Genomic DNA, 17,504 nt, shown 5'->3' on the forward strand with positions numbered 1-17,504 from the left:
GATCCAGCCTCAATCACAAGAACACAGGCACTAGTCCCCTCCACCAGGAAGCCTACACAACCCACTGAACCAACCTTAGGCACTGGGGACAGACACCAAGATCAAAGGGAACTACAAACCTGCAACCTGCGAAAAGGAGACCCCAAACACAGTAAGTTAAGCAAAATGAGAAGACAGAGAAACACACAGCAGATGAAGGAGCAAGGTAAAAACCCACCAGAACAAACAAAAGAAAAAATAGGCAGTCTACTTGAAAAAGAATTCAGAATAATGATAGTAAAGATGATCCAAATCTTGGAAATAGAATGGAGAAAATACAAGAAACGTTTAACAAGGACCTAGAAGAACTAAAGAGCAAACAATGAGGAAAAACAAAATAAATGAAATTAAATATTATCTAGAAGAGATCAATAGCAGAATAACTGAGGCAGAAGAACGGATAAGTGACCTGGAAGATTAACTAGTGTAAATAACTACTACAGAGCAGAATAAAGAAAAAAGAATGAAAAGCATTGAGGACAGTCTCAGAGACCTCAGGGACAACATTAAAAACACCAACATTCAAATTATAGCGGTTCCAGAAGACGAAGAGAAAAAGAAAGGAACTGAGAAAATATTTGAAGAGATTATATTTGAAAACGTCCTTAATATGGCAAAGGAAATAGTCAATCAAGTCCAGGAAGCTCAGAGAGTCCCATACAGGATAAATCCAAGGAGAAACATGCCAAGACACATATTAATCAACCTACCAAAAATTAAATACAAAGAAAAAATATTAAAAGAGGCAAGGGAAAAACAACAAATAACACACAAGGGAATCCCCATAAGGTTAACAGCTGATCTTTCAGCAGAAACATTGCAAGCCAGAAGGGAGTGGCAAGACATATTTGAAGTGATGAAAGGGAGAAACCTCCAACCAAGATTACTCTACCCAGCAAGGATCTCATTCAGATTTGACAGAGAAATTAAAACCTTTACAGACAAGCAAAAGCTAAGAGAATTCAGCACCACCAAACAAGTTTCACAACAACTGCTAAAGGAACTCTTCCATGCAGGAAACACAAGAAAAGCAAAAGACCAGCAATAAAAAACCCAAAACATTTAAGAAAATGGTAATAACAACATACATATTGATAATTACCTTCGATGTAAATGGATTAAATGCTCCAACCAAAAGATTCAGACTGCTGAATCGATACATAAACAAGACCCATATATATGCTGTCTACAAGAGAGCCACTTCAGACCTAGGAACACACAGACTGAAAGTGAGGGGATGGAAAAAGATATTCCATGCAAATGGAAATCAAAAGAAAGATTGAGTAGCAATTCTCATATCAGACAAAATAGACATTAAAATAAAGACTATTACAAGAGACAAAGAAGAACACTACATAGTGATCAAGGGATCAATCCAAGAAGAAGATATAACAATTCTAAATATTTATGCACCCAACATAACAGCACCTCAATACATAAGGCAAACGCTAACAGCCATAAAAGGGGAAATCGACAGTAACACAATCATAGTAGGGGACTTTAACACAAAAGATCCCGAATAGCCAAAGCAATCTTGAGAAAGAAAAATGGAGCTGGAGGAATCAGGCAACCTGACTTCAGACTATACTACAAAGCTACAGTAATCAAGACAGTATGGTACTGGCATAAAAACAGAAATATAGATCAGTGGAACAGGATAGAAAGCCCAGAGATAAACCCAGGCACATATGGTCACCTTATCTTTGATAAAGGAGGCAAGAATATACAGTGGACAAAAGACAGCCTCTTCAATAAGTGGTGCTGGGAAAACTGGACAGCTACATGTAAAAGAATGAAATTAGAACACTCCCTAACACCATACACAAAAATAAACTCAAAATGGATTAAAGACCTAAATGTAAGGCCAGACACTATCAAACTCTTAGAGGAAAACACAGGCAGAACACTCTATGACATAAATCACAGCAAGATCCTTTTGGACCCACCTTCTAGAGAAATGGAAATAAAAGAAAAATAAACAAATGGGACCTAATGAAACTTACAATCTTTTGCACAGTGAAGGAAACCATAAACAAGATGAAAAGACAACCCTCAGAATGGGAGAAAATATTTGCAAATGAAGCTACTGACAAAGGATTAATCTCCAAAATATACAAGCAGCTCATGCAGCTCAATATCAAAAAAACAAACAACTCAATCCAAAAATGGGCAGAAGACCTAAATAGACATCTCTCCAAATAAGATACACAGATTCCCAACAAACACATGAAAGAACACTCAATATCACTAACCATTAGAGAAATGCAAATCAAAACTACAATGCGGTATCACCTCACACCAGTCAGAATGACCATCTTCAAATAATCTATAAACAATAAATGCTGGAGAGGGTGTGGAGAAAAGGGAACCCTCTTGCCCTGTTTGTGGGAATGTAAATTGATACAGCCACTATGGAGAACATATGCAGGTTCTTTAAAAAACTAAAAATAGAACTACCATACAACCCAGCAATCCCACTACTGGGCATATACCCTGAGAAAACTATAATTCATAAAGTCATGTACCACAATATTCATTGCAGCTCTATTTACAGTAGCCAGGACATGGAAGCAACCTAAGTGTCCATCAACAGATGAATGAATAAGGAAGATGTGGCACATATATACAATGGAATATTACTCAGCCATAAAAAGAAATGAAGTTGAGTTATTTGTAGTGAGGTGGATGGACCTAGAGACTGTCATACAGAGTGAAGTAAGTCAGAAAGAGAAAAACAAACACTGTATGCTAACACATATATATGGAATCTAAAAAAAAAGTGGTTATGAAGAACCTAGGGGCATAACAGGAATAAAGACGCAGACATAGAGAATGGAGTTGAGGACAGCAGGAGAAGTAAGGGTAAGCTCGGACGAAGTAAGAGACTGGTAGCTAGTGGGAAGCAGCTGCATAGCACAGGGAGATCAGCTCGGTGCTTTGTGACCACCTAGAAGGGTGGGATAGGAAGGATGGGAGGGAGACTCAATAGGAAGGAGATATGGGGATATATGTATATGTATAGCTGATTCACTCTGTTATAAACCAGAAACTAACACACTATTGTAAAGCAATTATACTCCAATAAAGATGTTTAAAAAAAAAAAAGAACATCATATGTTTGCACCAAGGCGGGTAGCAAATTTATGAAAACAATATGGGTGAAATGACAGGTTTGCAGGATGATTTTGGTTCATCTGCATGTGAACTCTCACTTGGCAGGAACTGTGAGGACAAAGTGAGAAGAGAAAAGTAAAAATTCAGTTCTTACCCAGAAAGCTGAAACTGCTGTAAAAGCCAAAAGAAATTTGGAATTGAGTGTAGGGTGTGTATGTGTGTGTGTGTGCATTTTCTCCCCCAAAACAAATCAAGTACAAAAAATTACTTTGTTCTTACTTGTGTTCAAAATTGACACTGGAGTAACTGTTGCTAATCATGTGTGGCTGCAGTTTTGAAATAAGCACCTACAGAAGTCTTACTTGATAAAAATAAACTTACGTGTTGACCTCTTTTTTCTTTTTTAAAAAATTGTTTATTTATTTATTTATTTTGGTTGCACTGGGTCTTAGTTGCAGCACATGGGATCTTTAGTTGCAGCATGCGGGCTCTTAGTTGCGGCATGCATGCAGGATCTAGTTCCCCAACCAGGGAGCAAACCCAGGCCCCCTGCATTGGGAGCGCAGAGTCTTACCCACTGGACCACGAGGGAAGTGCCTTGACTTTCGAATATTGAAAGAATTTCGTCAGATAGATGAATTACTAGTGAGTTTTACAAAAATGATTTCAGCTAACAATATATTCTAATATACAGACAGTCTGTTTCTTTGGATCCTTCTCCTTGTGTCTGGACATTCAAAAACTTAGGATTAGAGTAAAAATAAAGCTACCCTATCTAAAATTTCTGGCAATGTTATTTTTCTAGTCTACAGCTACCATCCCCTCCCTCCCTTAAAAACCATTCTATAGATGTGCCACTTATCTTAAACCTTTTAGTGGTACTGCAGCATTCCTTACAACTGAATTTTTGCAACTGTGGTTCCACTATATAGCAAGAACCTAATCCAGTCTTTCAACACACACATTCCAACCAGCAATGCTCAGTTACAGGAGAGTGTTTGGTCCCATAATCTTCTTACAGAAGTTGCAGTTCAGTCAGGTTGATAGTATGCAGTGTGGATGAAGGAATAGGAAGAAGGTTCTGTCATAATCTGCTCTACCATTTTAAGGGCAATGTAGCAGTAATTTAAAAACCAATATTACTGAAATGTTCCCATTTTGGCCTTGTGATTCCATTTCTATGTATTTATACAAAAGTCCACATTTTGTACAAAGATGGGTTTAAGCAGGTTCATAGTAGATACGCTCAACACAGTGAACCATGGAGGTATTCCAAATGTCTAGTAATTGGGAAGCAGATAAATATGTGATTATTCTACCAATCATTCTGTGAAATACTATTCAGTCTTTAAGAAAAATATGCTCATGTGCCTGACATTGAAAAATCTGTAAGATTTAACTTAAGAGTAAATTGTGTGGTAAAATATGTACCTTATAACAGTTGTGTAAAACTAAGTATATCGCTATGTGTTTCTTTGTGTGCAAGTTTAAATGCATAGAAAAATGTCAAAAGAGTGCACACCAGGTTAACAGTGGTAGAGATTACCCTGGGAAGTGAGCTGAGACAGCACAAATGCGCATGTGTGTGCATGTATGAGAGTTCTTTATCCTGTATTCTTCCATTTTATTTGTTTTCTTCAGTAGGAGTATATTCCTTTAATTTTCGTGGACTTGGAAATAAAATGTTATGTGTTTGTAATGAGACACTTCATACACACAAGCAACTACTAGAAAACAATACATAACAAAGAACACTGACGCCAAACAAACAGAATGTGAACAATTACTGTGCTAACATTCAGGAACAGGTTTTCAGAGAGTAAAGAGATCATTTACAGTGGAAAAAAATACTTCCTAATGTCAAAACTATAAGGAAATTGGAAATAATTCAAAACTAAATAGAAACAATAAAAATTCCTAATATCTAGCACAATGCCTGGCACATAGTAGCTATTCAATAATCATTTGTTAAATGCCAGTAATTGTCATGAGATCCTGGATAGATTACATCTCTGCAGCAGAGTTCTTGTGTTTTTCAAATAAACTGGTTTTCCTAGATTATCTTAAAGATCCCATTAAGGTATAAAAATCTTCACTGATGAATTGTATCATTTCTATGCCAATCTATTACATTCTGAATTTGTAAGAGATTTTCTGTGACTTTCAATTTTAAAAAAAATCCATCCCGTGGTCTGCAGAAGTAGAGATAAAGGAGTTTGATTTCTTGTAATATTTAATTTACAAAAATCTGACCAATGTATGTATGCCTTCTACTGACAAGGTACATAATTTCACTGACAAGGCATCCACTTCAGGCCTGCAAACTTAAAAAAACAATTCTCACCAGCTACCACCAGACGTAGGCCTAGGAATTACCGCTCTAGAATTGATTCTAGTTTTTTTTTTGCGGTACGCGGGCCTCTCACTGTTGTGGCCTCTCCCGTTGCGGAGCACAGGCTCCGGACGCGCAGGCTCAGCGGCCATGGCTCACGGGCCTAGCCGCTCCACGGCATGTGGGATCTTCCCGGACCGGGCACGAATCCGTGTCCCCTGCATCGGCAGGGGGACTCTCAACCACTGCGCCACCAGGGAAGCCCTGATTCTAGTTTTAATAAGGCAAAAAATCTCAGTAAATCAATAGAAAACTTAAAACCCAATATTTGTCTACATTAAAATATTAAGAGAAAGTAATGCTTCCCAGAAGAGAAGTATTTCTTTGAAAACGGACTAGATATAAAGAACACAGCAATAAATATTGGAGGGGGTGTTAGGATTATATATGAGAATCTATCAAACGAAAGCAAGATGCTATACAAGGTAATTGCTAAATTTGTGAATTGTAACTGATTTTTTCCCCAAGTGGAAATAAGTTGTAACTGCAAGAAAAGAAATACATGTACTTTGCTTTTTAATAAATAATATATCACAGAAAAACAAAGGAAAGTAGATATTACACATAAAATGCATAATCCCACCATCCACAACAGATGATCATTGCTAACATTTTGTTCAATATCCTTCCAATCATTTTTTTCCCAAAGCACACACATCATACACTTTACATGATTGAATTTATAACATTTTATAATCTTCTCTTTCACTTTAAAATATAGCATTATACACATATACACTATTGATACTATGTATAAAACAGACAACAAATGAGAACATATCGTATAACACAGAGAACTCTACTTAATGAACCGTGGTGACATAAATAGAAAGGAAATCCAAAAAAGAGGGGATATATGTATATGCATGGCTGATTCATTTTGCTTCAGAGTAGAAACTAACACAACACTGTAAAGCAACTATACTCCAAAAAAAATTAACTAAAGGAGGGACTTCCCTGGTGGCGCAGGGGTTAAGAATCCGCCTGCCAATGCAGGGGACACGGGTTCAAGCCCTGGTCCAGGAAGATCCCACATGCTGCAGAACAACTAAGTCCGTGTGCCACAACTACTGAGCCTGCACTCTAGAGCCCGTGAGCCACAACTACTGAGCCCATGTGCCACAACTACTGAAGCCCATGTGCCTAGAGCCCGTGCTCCACAACAAAAGAAGCCACCACAATGAAAAGACTGCGCACCGCAACGAAGAGTAGCCCTCGCTCGCCGCAACTAGAGAAAGCCCGCGTACAGCAATGAAGACCCAACGCAGCCAAAAATAAATTTATAAAAAAAGAAATTAACTAAAAAATAAAATAATTACAAGATGAAAAATACAGCATTATAAAAATAACATAACCTATGTCATAATATAATAATCTTCTATTGGTGAATGCTTAAATTCTCTCCAACTTTTCACTAGTGAAATATGTTACAATGAAATATCTAGAAAACACCTTTTTACAACCGTTCTAAATTCCAAGTTAAGAATCTAAAAAGTAAGATAGAAAGTACTTCTCTAAGGATGAGATTGTTGAATTTCCTGTAGAAAAATTAAAGGAAATAGAAACAGAGCAAAGCAGAGAGCTTCTGTGGAACATTCCATTTGGCCATTCCTCCAGAAGAGGGGTAGATGTAGAGAGAAGCAAATAAGCACACATAATCCCTGCTTTACTGCAAAACACTTGTGCAGTCAACTAATCAACACAGCTCTGGAGATGTATCTGGAGGTACAAAGGATTTCAAGGAAGAAGGTAAAAAAGATTGGCAAGTCTCTATAGGCATAAATAAAATGCTGATTAACATTTATTGAGGTATAACTGATAAAAAATTGCACATATTTAAGGTATACATCATGATGAGTTTGGACATATGCATACACCCATGATACCATCACTACGGTCGAAGTACTAAACATATCCATCACCTCCAAAAATGTCCTTACGTTCTTTTGTGGGCTTGTTTCATTGTGTTTTGGGGTTAAGAAAACTTAACATGAAATCCGTCCTCTTAACCTGTATTAAAGTACACAATACCATACTGTTAACAAATGCTGTACAGCAGATCTCTGGACGTATTCATCTTCCATAACTGGAAATTTCTCCTCCTTGAACGACACCTCCCTCCTCCCAGCAACCACCATTCTATTCTCCACTTCTATGTGTTTGACTATTTTAGATACTGAATTTACGTAGAACGATGCAGTATTGTCCTACTGTGACTGGCTTATTTCACATCATATAATGTCTTCTAGGTTCATCCATATTGTTGTATATGGCAGGATTCTTTCTTTTTTAAGGCTGAATAATATTCCATTGTGTGTATATGCCGTATTTTCTTCATACAGTCACCTGTTAAGACATATGAATTATTTCCATATCATCATTATTGTGAATATTGCTGCAATGAACATGCGGATGCAGGTATCTCTTCAAACTCCTGATTTCAACTCTTTTGGATATATACCCAGAGGTGGGATTCTTGGATCACATGGCAGTTCTATTTTTAATTTTATAAAACAGAAAAAAATTAAGAACAAAAAAAAAATTGTTTCAAGGGTAACTAAAATGGGAATGCTTATAAACATATTCCCAGGGGGATAAACCACATCATGCAAGAGGGTAATAAAAGAGTTGATAAAGGAAAAATGAAAATTTCAAAGCAATGAATTCATGGAAAATTGATTTGCAGTCTGTGAAGACATACCTTTGCTTTATTTGGTGAAGAAAGAAGACTAAAACCATAACTGTGTAATCATATTCTGTAATTAAAAATCATTTAATGTCAAATGAATTTGGGTGAAGGCCTCTTGTGAAGTGTTAATAGTAAATATGTCACATTTTCCTTATTTCTATGGGAAATATCATAGGCCCACAGGGCTCCTTTCTTGAAGAAGAATTGGGACCAAGCACACATAAATAAAAAATTTGTGTCTGGATGAAATTGAAAAATAGAGAGCAAAGAACATATGAAATTTAGAAAGCCATGAAAGCTTTCTTCCACATGTTGCCACCTCAGCCACTTCTACACCCATCAAAATAAAACATCCTGTACTCTAACTGTGAACCTCATCAAAGAAAATGCCCTCACATGAAATTATTGATACCATCAGGTAGAAAAAACATACAATGGAATTAAGCGTAGAAAAAACTTTTAAGTGTCTGACCTAACATCTTTTACTGCATCTTTCTTCCACGGTCTTTAGAAGAATAAAAACTTCCAAAACAATGACAGTTCAGAACACCTCTCTGAATTGTCTGTGTGTGCCAACTCTACTCATCGTTTGGAGACAAAAGACAGGTGGACACAAAAGCTCTGATGAGCAGTGATAAGATCTAAATTAAAACGTATTCTATAAGGAGGGCTTCTGAAGTGTATTCCAGTGATTTTGAAGAAGCAGTGCTTCAATTGTTCCTGTGCCTAGAAATAATCTTATTGAAGGTGAAGTTTTCCTGTGTCCGACAGCTCTTCACAAAAATGAAACATTTTCTCTTTGAGTACATCCAAAGCAAGGTAGTGAGATTTAGGCTGGGTGCCAGAGTGACTATAATAGACCTCAAAGAGAAAGCATCTATTACACAGTTTTCTTTCATCCAAATTCTTCATTATCCCAAATTTGTTTTAAAGAATTTTTCTTAAAGTCCTGCAAACAATGTCAGCAATGACTAAACTTCCACGTCACCAAATAAGCTTGGACAGTTATATGAAAACTATGCAAAAAATAACCAGGCTGCTAGCAATAGTCTGATCCCTGGTAACACTGCATTTTTAAATTATCAGCTTCATCCTCTTGTTGCTTCACTTGTTACTAATCATATTAGTTGGTACAGAAAATTCTTGTTATTTTCTCTTCCTTTTTATTAAAAACATTTTTCCTTATGGGAAATACAAAAAAAAAAAAGTTTCCATGAACAGACACCCATGAAAATGAATTAAAACCATTTACACTCAGATTGACTTCATGCTTACTTTGCCATCTTTTACTCAGATTAATACATTTTTTTTAAAAAATCTGTGGTAGGGTAGAGGTACTCTTGCCTTTGTGGAGTAAAATGGATTTGAGTACATTATGCTCAGAAAAATGGAAATGGCTCCATTTCAAGTCCTTTAAGTATGCTTATTTCTAAAAAGTTTGTGAATGGATTTTCCATTAGGCAATTATGTATCAAAGAAAAAATATGCAATTAGTTCCTCAGTTAAACCTCTTTCTCAAGAATGCTTCTGTTTCACCAAGTCATTTCATATTTATACAAGATATTGTTAAAAAATTAATATTTAGCAAATTTAGAGTCATTCCATCATGAGGGTCTTCAATTAATTTGCATGTTAGTTTTTATTAATTTCTTCATCCTTTACAACAATGTATTTGTTTCCTATTGTTGCTAGAACCAATTACCACAAAATTAGTGGCTTAAAACAACGTAAGTTTATTATCTTATGGTTCTGGAGGTCATAAGTTTAAAAAGAATCTCACTGAGCTAAAATCAAGGTATCCACACAGCTGCCTTCCTTTCTGGAGGATCTAGTGGAGAGTCCATTTCCTTAATTTTTTCAACTTCTAGAGGAGGCCTGCATTCCTTTGCTGGTGGTCGCCTTCCTCCATCTTCAAAGCCAACAACATCTGGCTGAGCTCATCTCATGCTGCCATCTCTTTGGTTCTCTTTTCAGATTCCTTCTTCCACCTTAGAAGACCCTTGTGATTATAATCTAGGATAATCTATTTTACGATTACTTGATTAGCAACCTAATTCCATCTGCAACCTTAATTCCCCTTTGCCATGTAACTGAGCATGGAAGTTACTAAAAGAAAAACTACTTGTAGATCAAAACTGCCATTCTATCAATTGTTTATCCTAAAAGCTGAGAGAGTTAGGTTCATTTAAAATCCCCCAAACAGTAAAAATGGCAAATTCAACAATAATCAGAGGACTTCCTAAATTCTATACTACTTCAGAAGCCCCCACTCCTTCCAAGGAGAATAGATACTTGTACTAGAAAGATGATCTGCTTACTAGGCATGGTGAATATTGCGGGCAGGCAAATTTGCAAGGACAGTAGTCGTCAACCCAGAGTAAATTCTTCTGTACAATAAAGTTGTAAGAACTTTGAATGCCCTTGCCTACTGGGGATATCAATATGAAAATGAACAGGAACTAAGTGGGCTATTGCCAAGTGCTGTGATGATGTGGTGAAGAGAATCACCATCAGTAACAAGAGAGAAGGGAAACTTGGAAGAAAAGATATATTAATAAGGAATGGTGAAATCCATGACATCTATAAGAAAGTTGCTCTAGAATGCAGAACTCATTAATCGGTGAATATCTAGTTCCCAAGGTCGAGGCCAGGCATTATCTTTCCTATTAAGTCACCTTCTGAATGGAATTCTGGGAAGCTGTTTTTTGCGTTATCCCCCCCGACTTCCTCTTTATCTAAACCTTTGGCATCCCATCAGTGCAAAGCTTCAAGTCCTGTTCTCAGTGCTATCTATGTGTAAGAGTGACCTGGAAAACTTTAAAACATATCTGTGTCCTGGGCCCACACAAGACCAATTAAAGCCAGGGTTTTTGGTCATGAGGCTGGGCATCACTGTTTATTTTTTACAGCTGCTCAGATATTTCTAGTACACAGTCAGCGTTGAGACCTATAACCCAAGGGGCAGCAGCAGGTCCTTGCTGCTCCTCATGGGAAGGGTGGCAGGTCTTTCAGATTCTTCAAAGCAAAACATCAACAAAGAAGACAAGGTATAACTGGCAACCGAGTCTCCTAGTATAACTGAATATTCTACTTCTTTTTTTCTGTTTTCACAAAGAGTGGAACTGGAAATAGGGAAGTCAAGAAGAAGGTGAGATAGAAGACACCTGCTCCTATAACACCTCCCCTTGTTGGATATGAATTGCCCCCAAGAGGGAAGGAGAGCTCTCTCCCTAATTCGTGTGCTGGGAGAAATTGGAGGCTACCCCTGCAACCTACGTCAAAGGAGAAATTTGACTGCTCTCTCAGACAACACTAAGAACCCAGGAAGTTTGATGACTCTCTCAAGCCTTCTCAGCCTAGACACCCCACTTAGTGCTACATCTGTGTCTTATGATGGAGGAAACTCTTTCAGGCAGACCCATCCCACACTCTGAACCTCAGCAAGGCACAGTGTCTTCTCTGGGATGATCCAGAGGTTGTCTCAGTCTCCTCCAGTTGGCCAGCAGAAAGTAAGAACAAGAAAAAAGAACATCAATGGTCTCACTTTGATTTCAATCTCTGATTTCTGGATTTGGAACCTGGTGAAGACATGGGAATGAAGAGGGACTTTCCCTGTCCTAATACATAATCTCCCCAGAGCAAATGATTGTATCAAATATGTATTCACAGCCTTAGTTTTTGATTCACAAGTCTTTTCTATCAAAATATAGGAGCCCATTCTATGAGTTTCAACAAGAGAGCTGAGAGAAAAGGGCAAGGAGGGGATCATAAAAGAAATAATAGTTTTGCCTCTATGGGGACCTAGCAGAGGCCACTGGATTTGTCTCTGTGGAGAAACTACAGAATGAAAAGACAGCATGGATTTGAAGAAATACAAAATAACTATGAGACGTTCCTGAGGAGATCAGAGATTGCTGTGGGTTGTAATGTATCTCTATATGAGGGTATGTGTGGTATGGGTAGGTATGGGGGCTTTGATAGATACAGCCTGGGCAGAAGACCATGAGACTAGAGCTTGTAGGAGAACTTTGGAAGCTCTGTTTTAGTCTCCATCCATCTTCACCTCCTCCCCTACACATGGTGCTTTGGAACCACCTTTACCCGACATTGCTATCAGGAATCCCAGTGTTATCAGAACACTATGAGAGCAGAGCACCAATGAAAATACATATGGGGTACTGTGCTGCCATCTCCCATTGATTCGTCCATTCTCTAGTCTAAAACCCTAAACTCCAAACCAAAGGAGGTTCCTACTCCCTAACTTGAGGGTTCACCTTGGGGAGAGAGCCTTTCAGAGTTGGGGACAACGGTTCTATGGTGCCTGCAGCTGTCCATCGGGGAGCTCATCCATTCCCTTATGTCCAAACACACTGGTATAGGCACAGGCCAGGACCTGCTCCAGCCCTTCCTACCAGACAGGGTGGCTAATAATTGGGGGGGGGGGGGGCCACATAAGCAACCCACAGGCCATAAAACTGGGGTGGGGGAGAGCAATGTAAACACAGTAAGAAACACAAAAGCTGAAAAATACATATTATCTGAATTATTGAAACATATGGACCAAGAATTTTAAATAAATACAATAAATACCCTCAAAGACAAAACAGAGAATGGTAGTAACATGAAAGAGGAACAAGAAAAAAAGTCCCAAGAAGGGGTTAAATGGAGTTAAACTCATAAAATAATTGCATCATTTTGGAAATCTAAAAGGTATTCATTTAAAATAAATGTTAATAAGTCAAGGATAAATATTGCAATCAACTTAATAACTACTAAAAATGAGAAAAGAATGGGAATAACAAAAACACTTGATTAATCCAAAGATATGCAAGCAAGCGGAGAAAAAGAAACAAGGAAAGAGAAGAGGGAAACAGAGAAAAAGCAAGGTAGACTTAGTAATAAATAATTACAGTAATAACTAAATTAAATGTTAATGGAAAAAACATTCTATAAAAGGCAAAGATTTTCAGGTTGGATAGAAATAAAACCTTACTATATGCTGTTTACAGGTATATGTTTTAAATGACAAAAACTGTCTAAAACGAAGGGATGAGGAAAGATACACCAAAAGATCACTAAATAAAATAAAGCTGGTGTAACTATATTAATAACAGACAAAGAAGACTTTTAAGCAACCAACAGCACTTTATAATAAAAAGACATCTCTTAAGGACACAAAGGTCATAAGGATAGAGTTTAAGTGAACTTAGTCACAGTAAATTTATTTTTAATACACTGCCAATTTCTAATGTTCTCTTTAGAACTTATATATGCATAGTCATATGAGAAACTGGGCTGTTGAATAGTTTTCTTTATTTTTTTCTTTTTGTCAATTAGTCAAGCTTCACAATGGCATAAACAGGGAGGCCTGTAGCAGCCTTCTCTGGAATAGTATTAAAGAGCACTAGGATAATAAAAACTAACATTAAGCTCCTTTGGTATGCTTGCCAAGGCAATGAATGTTACATGTACTGTCTCATATAATGGGGGAAAATATTGCTATTCACCCCTGGAATCTGAAACTGAATTGAGCTTCACACTCTATTCCTGACTAATTTTTGTTTCATTATTAATCCATGGATCCCAGAGGAGCTACAGGCATTCCTTGCTTGTTTTCCTTAGAAATATGCAGGTGTTAAAGCTATGCATCAGGCCATTTACAGTGCTGAATGTCAGCAAAACAGTAAAATGTGACAGTTGTAATAATAATAAATATGAATATTTTCTGAGTTATCATCAATAAGTAGAATTATCAAGCCAATACGATCCTCATTGTTTTTAACTAATAATCTTGAAAGGAAAAAAAGGACTATTTATCTGACTTGAAGAATTATTTCAAAGGATTTTACTGTACTAAGAACAAATTTTAATGGATTGAAAAATCTTAAACTCTTTGTTTTGAAAAATATACATTAAACCAGTGGTTCTTAAATTCATGCATTCCCCAGAATCCCCTGGTAGGCTTGTGAGAACAAATTTCTGGGAGCCATGGAGGAGTTTTTGAATCAGTAGGTCTAGAGTGGGAGTCGATAATTTGCATTTTTAACAAATTTCCAGGTTATGCTGATGCTACTGGTCCCCAGAACACACTTTGAAAGAGCCACTGCTTCAAACAAATGAAGAGACCCACCTGGGACTTCAAACAAATGAATAGACCCACCTGGGAATTATCTAATCTCCAGTACCTGAGTGACTTTTTTTTCTCCTCTAAAACACTGAATTAGTTTAATGTGCATGAGATTTCTTCCACACGAAAAGTTAACAATCACTTAATTGGACATTTTCCATAAAACGATGGCTGGTACTGATCCAATATCCAGAGACCTTCCATGTTTCTCTACTTCACACCTGCTCAGGGACCTGTAGTGCTTCAACACAACAGTGTTCCATAACGCTCCTTCAAAGTTCTAGAAGTCCCAAAGGCAAATTTTATTGTGGTGTTTGGCCTTTCAAATTTGTTCGCATCATTGCATTTTATGCTGCGCCCTAGTCCCATGAACACTGGGTCTCATTAAAGTAGGAAAACACTGCAATTGAAATCACCCAAAGAAACCAAGGGTATCCACGAGACACTAGTATTTGTCTTCTCCCTTTTTATCCGATGTTTAGTGTGTCTAACTTACAACAAGGAATGGATGTAAACAAAAATCTTAAAAGCAGCAATAAGCTGGGAAGGAAATCAAGTGGGACATCAGACACAGTCTCTTGAGTTAGGCTGGCATTCAGGGCAGCAGAACAGAAAGAGATGAGTTCCTGTAGAGGTATATCTGATAGGTCATGTGCCGTACAAAGAAGTGTCCGTAACAAGAGAGGAATCAGAACAATCAGCAACACTGCTCCTAGATCACTAGAGGGCATAATTATAACAGCACTGACCAGGACAAATTAAATACGTTCTAGAGATCTGCTGTACAACATTGTACCTGGAGGCAATGATATTTTATTGTATACTTAAAATTTTGCTAAGAGGTTGATCTCATATTAAGCGTTCTTACCAAAACAAAATTTATTTAAAATATATATATATGTGTATGTATAAAGATAAGACATCAGCATGAAACATCACGAATTCTGTTTTGTAGATGAAATCTTAGCAATGGCAAATGTAGTTGTTTCACTCACAGAAAGTTTGTGTTCTGTGGGGCTGAGAAGGTGGAGAAATGATAAAGACAGGAAGAAAGAAAGGGCGCCATGTGAATTTGATTGCTTTGGGGAGAATCTGTGAAGAGGATATGTGTGGCTAAACGTTTGTGCTACAGGGTAGGCCCTCTGCACATGCACACACTAGGGACTGCCTTATTTAAATTCAAGTTGTCTTGCTTTTCAGCACCTTTGAAATGATGCAGGTCTTAAATATTATTAGCTCAGTTTCCCCAATTTCACACTGGTGCTTTTTCAGGTGCTTCGCTGAATAAAATCACATATGATGTAATTGTTTTAACGGCACTTTGTAAGGTTTGCTTAAAATAAACTAAATCAGGGGCTTCCCTGGTGGTGCAGTGGTTGAGAATCTGCCTGCCAATGCAGGGGACATGGGTTCGAGCCCTGGTCTGGGAAGATCCCACATGCCGCAGAGCAGCCTGCCCCGTGAGCCACAATTACTGAGCCTGCGTGTCTGGAGCCTGTGCTCCGCAACAAGAGAGGCCACAATAGTGAGAGGCCCGCGCACCGTGATGAAGAGTGGCCCCCGCTCGCCGCAACTAGAGAAAGCCCTCGCACAGAAACGAAGAGCCAACACAGCCATAAATAAATAAATTAAAATTAAAAAAAAAGCAAAATCCCTTTAAAAAAATAAATAAATAAAATAAATCACTCTGTATCTACAACCTCTGAGTGAGGGATGAGAAAATATTTTCAAAATAAATAGGTATAACAAATATGATCATTTTACTTGTCATTACAAGTTATTTAAATAAAGAAGTTGGAAACTACCACTTGCAAAAGAAGGGGGGATCATTTTTTCCCTCAGCATTGCTAAAAAAGTTTTAGAAAACTTGGTATTTTGACAATATTAAAACCATCAGACAGATGGACCTAGAGATTATCATACTAAGTGAAGTCAGACAGAGAAAGACAAATATCTTTTGATATCTTACTTGTGGAATCTAAAAAAAAAAGATACAAATGAAGTTATTTACAAGACAGAAACAGACTCACAGACTTTGAAAACAAACTTATGGTTACCAAAGGGGAAAGGTGGTGGGGAGGGACAAATCAAGAGTTGGGGATTAACATATACACACTACTATATATAAAATAGATAATCAACAAGGACCTACTGTATAGCACAGGGAACTCTACTCAATATACTGTAATAACCTATATGGGAAAAGAATCTGAAAAAGAATGGATATATGTACATGTATAGTTATTCAGTTGAATCCCTTTGCTGTACACCTGAAACTAACATAATAGTGTAAATCAACTATACTCCAATATAAAATAACACTTAAATTTAAAAACAATCAGAACCAATAAAATTCTTAGTTTGCTTAAATTAGTAGAGCAACTATAAGTAATACGTTTTGGAAACTGTATTATGTACATCTCACAGGTAGGTAAAATTCACAAAGAGTGAGATACATTTACCAGAATGGTACTTTAACACAAAATTGAAGCACTCCTCTTTTCTTTTCATTGTATCTGAACAATGTCTAAAAATTTTATATGGACTCCAAACGACACCCAGACTTGATGTGATTATGTCACCATGTCTTCAAGTCCTCAGACATAAAAAGTACAACTCTTTCACTTATCATCTTTGTGTCTATCGTGAAATACTCATGTTCTCCTTTTCACTATGCAAATTTTCAAACATAGCAAGAAATACAGAAAACACTCTAATCAGCCCTCATATACCATTACCCAGCTTTAACATATGGCCAGCCTTAATTCAACTACTGCCCGCATATTTTAGCCAGAATATTTTAAAGGAAATTCCATACATCATGGTATTTCAACTGTAAATACTTAGTATGCTTCTCTAAGACTATTTTTAAACAATCAACATACTTTAAAAGTCAATAATTTCTTAATACCATGAACATTTCCTGTGTACTTGATTTATCTGAATCAAGATCCTTCAATGTCCACATATTGTATTAAGTTGCCATAACCCTTAAGTTTTATTTACTCCATTAATATGCACTATCAAATGTCCCACATTCTGCACTGGATTGATTACTTCCTCATGACGTGTATATTAACTTTCCTCTCTCTCCTTTATTTCCTATAAATTGACAGGAAGACTCTGGAGGACTTAAGATAGTC

Source organism: Orcinus orca, chromosome 20 (genome assembly GCF_937001465.1).
Source record: "Orcinus orca chromosome 20, mOrcOrc1.1, whole genome shotgun sequence".
Classification (NCBI taxonomy): Eukaryota; Metazoa; Chordata; class Mammalia; order Artiodactyla; family Delphinidae; genus Orcinus; species Orcinus orca.